This window comes from Rhinopithecus bieti, unplaced genomic scaffold (assembly GCF_001698545.2).
Source record: "Rhinopithecus bieti isolate Rb0 unplaced genomic scaffold, ASM169854v2 scaffold_14330, whole genome shotgun sequence".
NCBI classification, from domain to species: domain Eukaryota; kingdom Metazoa; phylum Chordata; class Mammalia; order Primates; family Cercopithecidae; genus Rhinopithecus; species Rhinopithecus bieti.
Window position 1 is genome coordinate 1,038,408 of NW_016807931.1, and position 8,187 is coordinate 1,046,594.

The 8,187-nt window shown below is 32.1% G+C and overlaps 1 long non-coding RNA gene across 1 annotated transcript; it reads left to right on the top strand.

Annotated features, from left to right (window-relative positions):
- The first annotated feature begins 3,321 nt into the window (after positions 1-3,321).
- On the top strand, positions 3,322-4,066 carry LOC108537045 (uncharacterized). The gene is made up of 2 exons (XR_001887700.1): positions 3,322-3,402; positions 3,727-4,066. It is a non-coding gene; the product is annotated as an uncharacterized LOC108537045 (long non-coding RNA).
- The last annotated feature ends 4,121 nt before the right edge of the window (positions 4,067-8,187 follow it).

The window sequence follows — 8,187 nt, forward strand, 5'->3', positions numbered from 1 at the left end:
AAGATAAAGAAAGAAAGAAAGAAAGAAAGAAAGAGAAAAGGAAGGAAGAAAGGAAGGAAGGAAGGAAGGAAAAGAAAGAAAAAGAAAGAAAAGAAAGGAAGGAAGGAAGGAAGGAAGGAAAGAAAAAGAAAGAAAGAAAAAAGCGAGAGAGGGAGGGAGGGAGGGAGGAGGAGGGGCATTTCTATAAACTCTTGGTTCTGTTTTTCTGAAGAACCCTGACAAATACATACACTGTCAGATGTATGTATCTGGGATGTTTTTGAGCCATTTACACTTTATACCTAACGGCATATAATCGATTTTTGTCAGTAAGTCAGCAGAAATATAGCTTTATTCTAGCCAGGCACAGTGGCTCATGACTGTAATCCCAGCTCTTTGGGAGGCCAAGGCGGGCAGATCACAAGGTTAGGAAATTGAGACCATCCTGGCTAACACGGTGAAACCCTGTCTCAACTAAAAACACTAAAAAAATTTAGCCGGGCGTGGTGGTGGGCACCTGTAGTCCCAGCTACCCGGGAGGCTGAGGCAGGAGAATGGCGTAAACCCGGGAGGCAGAGCTTGCAGTGAACCAAGATGGCGCCACCGCACTTCAGCCTGGGCGACAGAGCGAGACACCATCTCCAAAAAAAAAAAAAAGAAAGAAAAGAAAAGAAAAGAAATATAGCTTTATTCTGAGGCCAAAATTAGGTGTTTCTTCATGTGTTAATTGGCTCATATGAAACAATACTGATTATTTTGCCATGATGTATAAATAAATAGCAGTAGTCGAGGAAGTCAGGAGCCAAACTGACTGCATCGTATTTCTAATAACAAGTGAAAGGTAGACTAAAAGAGTGTCTCATTTTGCAATTGCTTATTGAGAAGAACATGTAAAATAATCCTATAAATTATTTCTTTAAAAAGTAAATTTTATATACAATGGATTTTAAACTTGCAGTAGCTATCCATGAAAAAACAAAATTCAGGTAGATAAAATAGCATTTAAAAAACATAAATGTTTTTGAAATTTGAATATTCATGAAGGAAATATTGACCTATTTGAAATAAGTACTTTTGAATAGTTAAAATAAGAAAATAAAGGCATTTTATTCATTTTATTGATATTAAAAGCAAGTTATAATAACATGTAGTTTGAATTCTAAAATAATGTATCAGTTACTCCTTCCAAAAACCACTGAGACCAGATCAGTAAGGTTTGCTTTTCAATGTAAAATAAAATGACGTAATGGTTATGGAGATGCTAATAATAGAAGCTTAGAGAGGGAATAAATAATTGGTCTGTCCTGAAATTACAAATTATCTTAGTTCTGATCCTTATATTTTTTCTCAAATATGTGCCCTAATTTAGAAAATAATATCTTATAATTTGATATTATATTTTAATACAAATACTTAGTCCAATTATCACATGATGGCAGGAATTGCAAAATATTATTTAAAGAATTAGATTTGACTTTTAGCATTTACGTTGAAAACATAAAAACATATGGTTTCAGTAAGTCTATAACTTCACCCATGATGTTTACTAGATATCATTCAGTTACATTTAGATATTTCTACACATAAAACTATCCATTGTATTTTCTGACCTCTCATTAATATTGGAGTATCATCTTTTTGCATCGCTTGTCATGAATTTTTTGACGTTTTCTTTAGGAAAAGAAAAAGCATTTGTATGTGAGTAAATTTTTTCAGTTAAAGTTGAATGAGTGTGCATACACAGAAACTTTTCTCTAAAATGTCTCTTAAAAGTAAGTGTAAACTAAAAAGATTACTATAAATGCTTTAATGAACATTTCTGCAAAGCTTGAATCACAGATTTCTGATTCAAGCTCAGTATTTCTCTATTGTTCAGACAAATTTGGTAAATACTTCTTAATATATATCTGAATGTGCATTTATCAGCTAAAATCATTAAAATTATTTTCGTTTAATCTAGTACTTAATGTAATTCATTAGAATAATATGACATTAATATAATAAGGAATAAACAATAAAATATGAATTAACAATTCCACTACAAAATAATAATCATTACTTATGTTTTTTATTAACATGCTTAACTATTGTATAAAACAACTCCATCTAAATTTAGCAAAAATAAACTTTATTGCATAAACACAAAGGGATTAGGCACAAACCCAGAACTAGAATGCAACTTGGTGTCAGATAAGTGCAACAATGAGATTGGAAATAGATCTGGATTCTTTTTCTCATCTCTTTTTCCGTCTGCTTTCAGGTTATTGTTTTTGTTCATTTCTGTTGCTCCTGCCATCATCCTCATTTCCCAGTCTGCGTAGCAGGATATAGTCACTCAGAGCTACCTTACAGTTTATCCACATATAGAAATATAAGAGGCTCTGTTACACAGTTGAGAATTCCAAATAAAAAAAAAAATTAGATTGGTGCAGTCTAGATAAGGTTTCCACAACAACATGAATCAATTCTGTCACAACATCAGTGGCAGAGGTGTGAAATTTGGCAAGACATTTACACTTGCCAGTCTTCTTTCTGATTGATAAAATGGGTATCATAAACACATCTCACACAATTGTTGAGAATACTTAATGATAGTATACATGTAGATGATCTAGCACAGTGCTTGCCACAGAATAAGCACTATTAACGCTTATTATTAGTTTAACTGTGTCAATGACTATTGTTTTTAAAACTCTACATCCTGAAATTAGACAATATGAATTCACATTCCTGCATTATAATTTATACTTGCTAAAAATCACAGCATGATCTTGGGAAAGTTATGTACGATATCTAGTCTTTCACATTTATATCTATCAGTTGAAGGCAATAATAGTATTTTTTCATTGGTTAATTTATTATTATTTCTCTGATTATAATTTCTTGTCTTTCTTCTGATTAAACAAGATTTTTTATACTCCACACTTTAAATGCAAAGATCCATGTACCTATATAATTTGTGAGAGTTTCTGGTATTGTCAATTCCTAACTAATCTGGATTTATGAGGGTAGCAAACAAGGCAAATGGTGATAACGCTCATCACAAACAACCATCTGAGAGGTGGGATGGACAGTTGCTGTTTCTCCCTATGGCATGTTCTGATTTGTTGAGTCGAAGGGCACCACTGGAAAAGGTAAAAAGAAATTAACTGTCTTTACTCAGCCTGTCTTTCTCATAATATGAGCCCATAATTTGTCAACCCTGGTTAAGCTTTTCTTAAGTCCAGTTATTACTGCTTTAAAATTACTGTGAATTTTGGCATGATACTTTTTGCCAGTCTTGATTTACAGTACTATGAGTCTTTTGTTTGTGTTTCCTTTTGTTTTCCTGTGTTTTCACTTTAGAAAGAAGTTGGAAGAGGAAACATTAGGAATTTCCTTTCAAACTCCAATCAAAACAGCCCATTTGAATGTTTTTTAAAAGTCAGTATTACTTCATTAGTGAGTTAAAATTAGACCAATACTAGTGATCACCAAAATTTTAAAACTGTACCTAAAAATAATTCTATCATCATATTTTGAATATATTTTAAATTCAACTGGGCTTGCATTTCTGCCATCAAATATATAGCCCAAATGTCTTAGCACAACAGATTTTTAAAGTAATAATACTTAAAGAAAAAATGATCATCACTATTAAATTAAAAAATGACTAACGTTTATGTGGAAAAGTATGTTTTTTGCTCATGATACAGGAAGATGAAAAAATCGCTATGGTACGTGATCTAGGCTTATTTTTATTCATAGAAAATTCCAAAAATTCTTCCTGTGGGAATGCATTGGCTAAAGCAGGTCAAAGTTGCTGAAGAGGGCTAAGCAAGCCTCTTGGGGAAGATGATATCATCTGATCTGTACACATGTCACATTCAGAACATTCTGCATGGCTGCTGCTGAGCTCCCATCTGTCAGATCTCAACAGAGAGAACAAAGACTAGAGATTTGAGTAATTCAAGAAACATCCATTTACTAGCTGGAAAGACAAATAAAATTAGGAGGAGCCATTTGCTTCTTGTTACATGTTATTGATATGTGTTCTACCTGCCCATACCACGCATTACATAAAATGTATTCAACTACTTTACTGTCATTTGCTTAAATTGTCTTATTTTTAGAAACTTGTTCATAATAACTACAATCTCTAAAAGCATAGTACAAAATAACTACAAGCATAATCAATACAGTTGTATTTAGTCAATAAGAGATATTTTGATTTGGTGCAGATCTTGGGAAATGCATTATTGGTGTTCTACACTGCTTCCAAAAAAGAATAGGCTTTTCTTAATACATGAGTTAAATTTAATATTTGCATATACATCACATAAAAATAAAGTGTTTCACTCTGAAAGTGCTATTAGAAAGAATTCAACGAAGTAGGTATCTGGGAAATTAAGCTAAAAAGAAATTTATTCATTTCCAAGAAGATTAATGATAATGTGCCACAGGTATTCATATTCCACATTGTATCTTCCAGTGTCAACTCACCTAACAGTGGGCCAATAAGTAGTATAGAAATCTTCTGCCTTTAATATATTATTTCTTACTGTCAGCTAAAGTAACATTGATTTACTCCTATATATTATATGAGAACTTGAAATGTTTATACAATGCATACTTTAAGATTGAATATAGAAGAGATGTTCTGACATAAATGGGAATAAAACCATAAAAAATTTTACACTGAAAATTAATATACCTTTGAGTTACAGCCCATTGTGTTCTAAAAAGTGATTTGTTTAGATTGAATTACTGCTCTACATATAAGACACCAGGAATTTAATGTTTTATTCAGTAAGAATGAACAATTTGCTATCTGTCAGATGCTTAGCCATGTACTAGGACTAGAAAAATAAATGAATAAATAAGATAGATACAGACTTTTTCCCATCAAGAATCAAAGTTAAGAAGCGGTAAAAGAAACAAGCGCAGATAAATGTGCTGCAATAGACATATGGGTAAAACATATCACAATGTAATAATATTGGAAAATAAAAAGAAGTGTGTACCTCAGCCTGGGGGTCTCCAGCTTGGCTTCCTGGAAGAAGCAATTCTTCACTTGCCTTATCAACAATAAATATTAGTCATTATTTGTATTATTGTAACACTTATAACTTATCATTATTAAAAGGTGAGACAACAGGATGCTTCTGCTGAAAAAAAAATGCTATTTATCTGAACCTCAAGTTTAACTAGGTATTCTGTATTTTAATTAATACTGGCAACCCATATATTTTACCTACCAGGGATATAGTTCCACAGAATATCATCTTAACAATTTGTCTGTTCTGCAGCAGTTGAAGTAGTTGACTGAACTGTGTATTAAAATCAATAGAGAATTAGCCTCCATGTCTAGGAAGGCATATATAGCATTTGAGAAGTGCAATAAAGTGAAATGAAGTATTTTTAAAAATAGTCTAAGGAGAAGTAATTTGGGGGTATGCTTCTGAAGAACTGGAAAGACATCAACTTTATCTCCCAATCTGCAAAAAAATGGTAGCTAAAGGATTTAGCATCCTTCATTCTTCCTATGAACAAATTCAGGATTCACCAGGTTTCCTTGGAGTGGTTTGATATTCTGCATGACTGTTAAACCAAGGAATAAAGTTTACAGAGAACCCGGTGGAAAAATATTGGAGGAAGCTAGTGGGGAAATTTGATGAGCAAAATAGTCTCAGAATAACATGCATGTGACAGTAGAAATCAATGGGGCTTTTATGTATTGGGGCTGTTACAAAAAAATGACAGGAACATGAAACAAGAGGTGTTGTATGGACTTAAATTCCAAACAGTACCTGATAGAGTATCACTGTTGGTGATTATGTAAACTGAGATCAGGAGAGTTAGTATCTACAATCTGGTGAAACTAGAAATTTTTGTTCTGTTCTCCTGTTACTATAAATTAGTCAGAGAAACACATGATTGCAGACTTTGTCTGAAGGTGCTGAGGTAAATGCTTGGGAAGTTCCCAAATTTGCAGAAGCCATATCTGCAAGTACTGTAATCTAGCCAGAATCCAACTTCATTACTCTGTTGGCAAAATCAGTGTGCCACGTAGTAAAGTATTTACTGAATTATTTGCAGCATTGTCTTTAATTAATGAATCATTAAAAATATTATTCTGTTTGTATATAACCTTCTTTGTCACTCATTTTCTCTTGTCTTTTGAATACACAAATCTGTGTATTTTGGTTATCCACTATATAAACCATTCCCTGATTCTATAGTTTCCCGATATCCTAGAATCATAAAAATGGAAAAATGTGAGAAACTTAGAGAATATCTAAGTTTAATATATTTAAACCTATATCTGAGTTTAAATATATTTAAAGGATATGTAATATCCTTTAAATTTCCAGATTAAAAAAAATCAGAAGCCCAAAACCTTAAGTAATTTGTTCAAAGTACAACAAAGCTCCTAGATAATCTGATCTCCTAAATGCTAATTCACTGAATCTCCAAAATACGCTTCCTTTTCTACCTATTGAGTTCTGTTCCTCCATCCCTACTTAGTAGTAGATGGCAGATAGATGTGTGACTAAAACACACACTCTGGTGCAAGACTTTTGGGCTCTAATCCCAGCCACACTTCATAGACTAAGAACCTTAGATAAATTACTTCAGTCTTCTGCGAGGAAAAATCATTGCCACACAAATTAATCTCCATAAAGTACTTTGTAGGTGTACATGAATTCTGAAGTGCAGGAGGAAGAATACTAAATCTGATAGAAAAGTTAGAGAAGATTTACACAAGTAACAATCTAAGTGATAATTAGAAAATTGCTTAAGTCAGGAGTTAGCAAACTACTTTTTTAATGGCTCACAAGCTAAGAATACCTTTTACATATTTAAATGGTTGGGGAAAAATCAAAACAGTATTTTGTGACATGTTATCATTTATGATATTCAAATGCCAGTATTCATCAATAAAGTTTTATTAGAACATAGTCATAAACATCCACTTACATAGGTATTTTCATGCTAAATAGCAAACTACTTCAAAAATAATCTACAATACTTAATATCTGGTTCTTTAAAGAAAATGTTTGCAGAACCCTGGTTTAGAGGAATGCTACTCAAAATGCCAATGTGCAATGAGTTAATGAGCTTGTATCAGTGTGTTAATTGATACAAAACTTCTTACATCAAAAGTCTTGCTATAAAAGAAGTAGGAAGTCAGGGGAGCAAATAAACCCATGTGCTTTGTCATATGGTAGATGTACATTCCCTCTAAAGCTCCTTATCTTGTCACAGAGAGCTAATAGTTTGAGTACCTCTTAGCAGTCCACAAATGACTTACTGAATACCACTGTTTCAAGGCTTACGAGTATAACAGCAGTGGTTATCTGCCCCAGACAGATAGGATTGTGTATAATAAAGATGTACATCTTAACGTTAGTTGAGAAATGATGATAATTTTGTTCTTTGGTTTTACATGTAAATGGTTTTGGGTTTAAAATGTAGGAACACATTAGAATATTTGAAAAATATCATATGGAAATGTTGAAGGTTTATAAGATGCAAGCTCATATAGAAGAAAATTTAGTAATACAGTAAGTAAAAAAATCACCAAATGTCTATACACAGTTTCCTACAGGGTGTCAGTCAAAGAAAAAGCTAACTTTGGAGGGAGAAAAAGCACACTATGGGTTTCAAAATTAGCATAAAGGGCTTGGTATAACCAATTATCTTCAGAGATTTAGCAATTATGACCAATATCTTCAGCTTATTTTAACATGTCTTTTAAATCATCTTTATGAGCTTTTGAAAATCAAAGATTGGCCCAGTTTGAAATAACATATTCAATCTGTAAATTTTTGAATATTTTGGCTTCAAAATTTCAGCAGCATTAATTCTATAAATGCAGTTATCTCTTTTTCTTTTGTTTATAGTACTTCTATTAACTCCTTATTTATTGAAAAGAGAAATAGAGTCAGCAAACATTTAATTTTTGCTGGATATATTGCTAGGAACAATTTGATGAAATTGGAAAGCAGTTTCTTCAAAAATTACCCTTTACTGTCTACAGGTTCTCTAATTTTGAAACCCCAAAAGTCAGCAACATTAAATACCAATATTATATACTTAATTATGGATTCTCTAACCTTTCTATTTTTTTGGAAAAAGTCGTTTATTTTAATAAGTTTTTAAATTAATTATTAATCCTCTTGTAGACAAAATATGCAAAATGAATTCATTTATTTTCATGGTTTT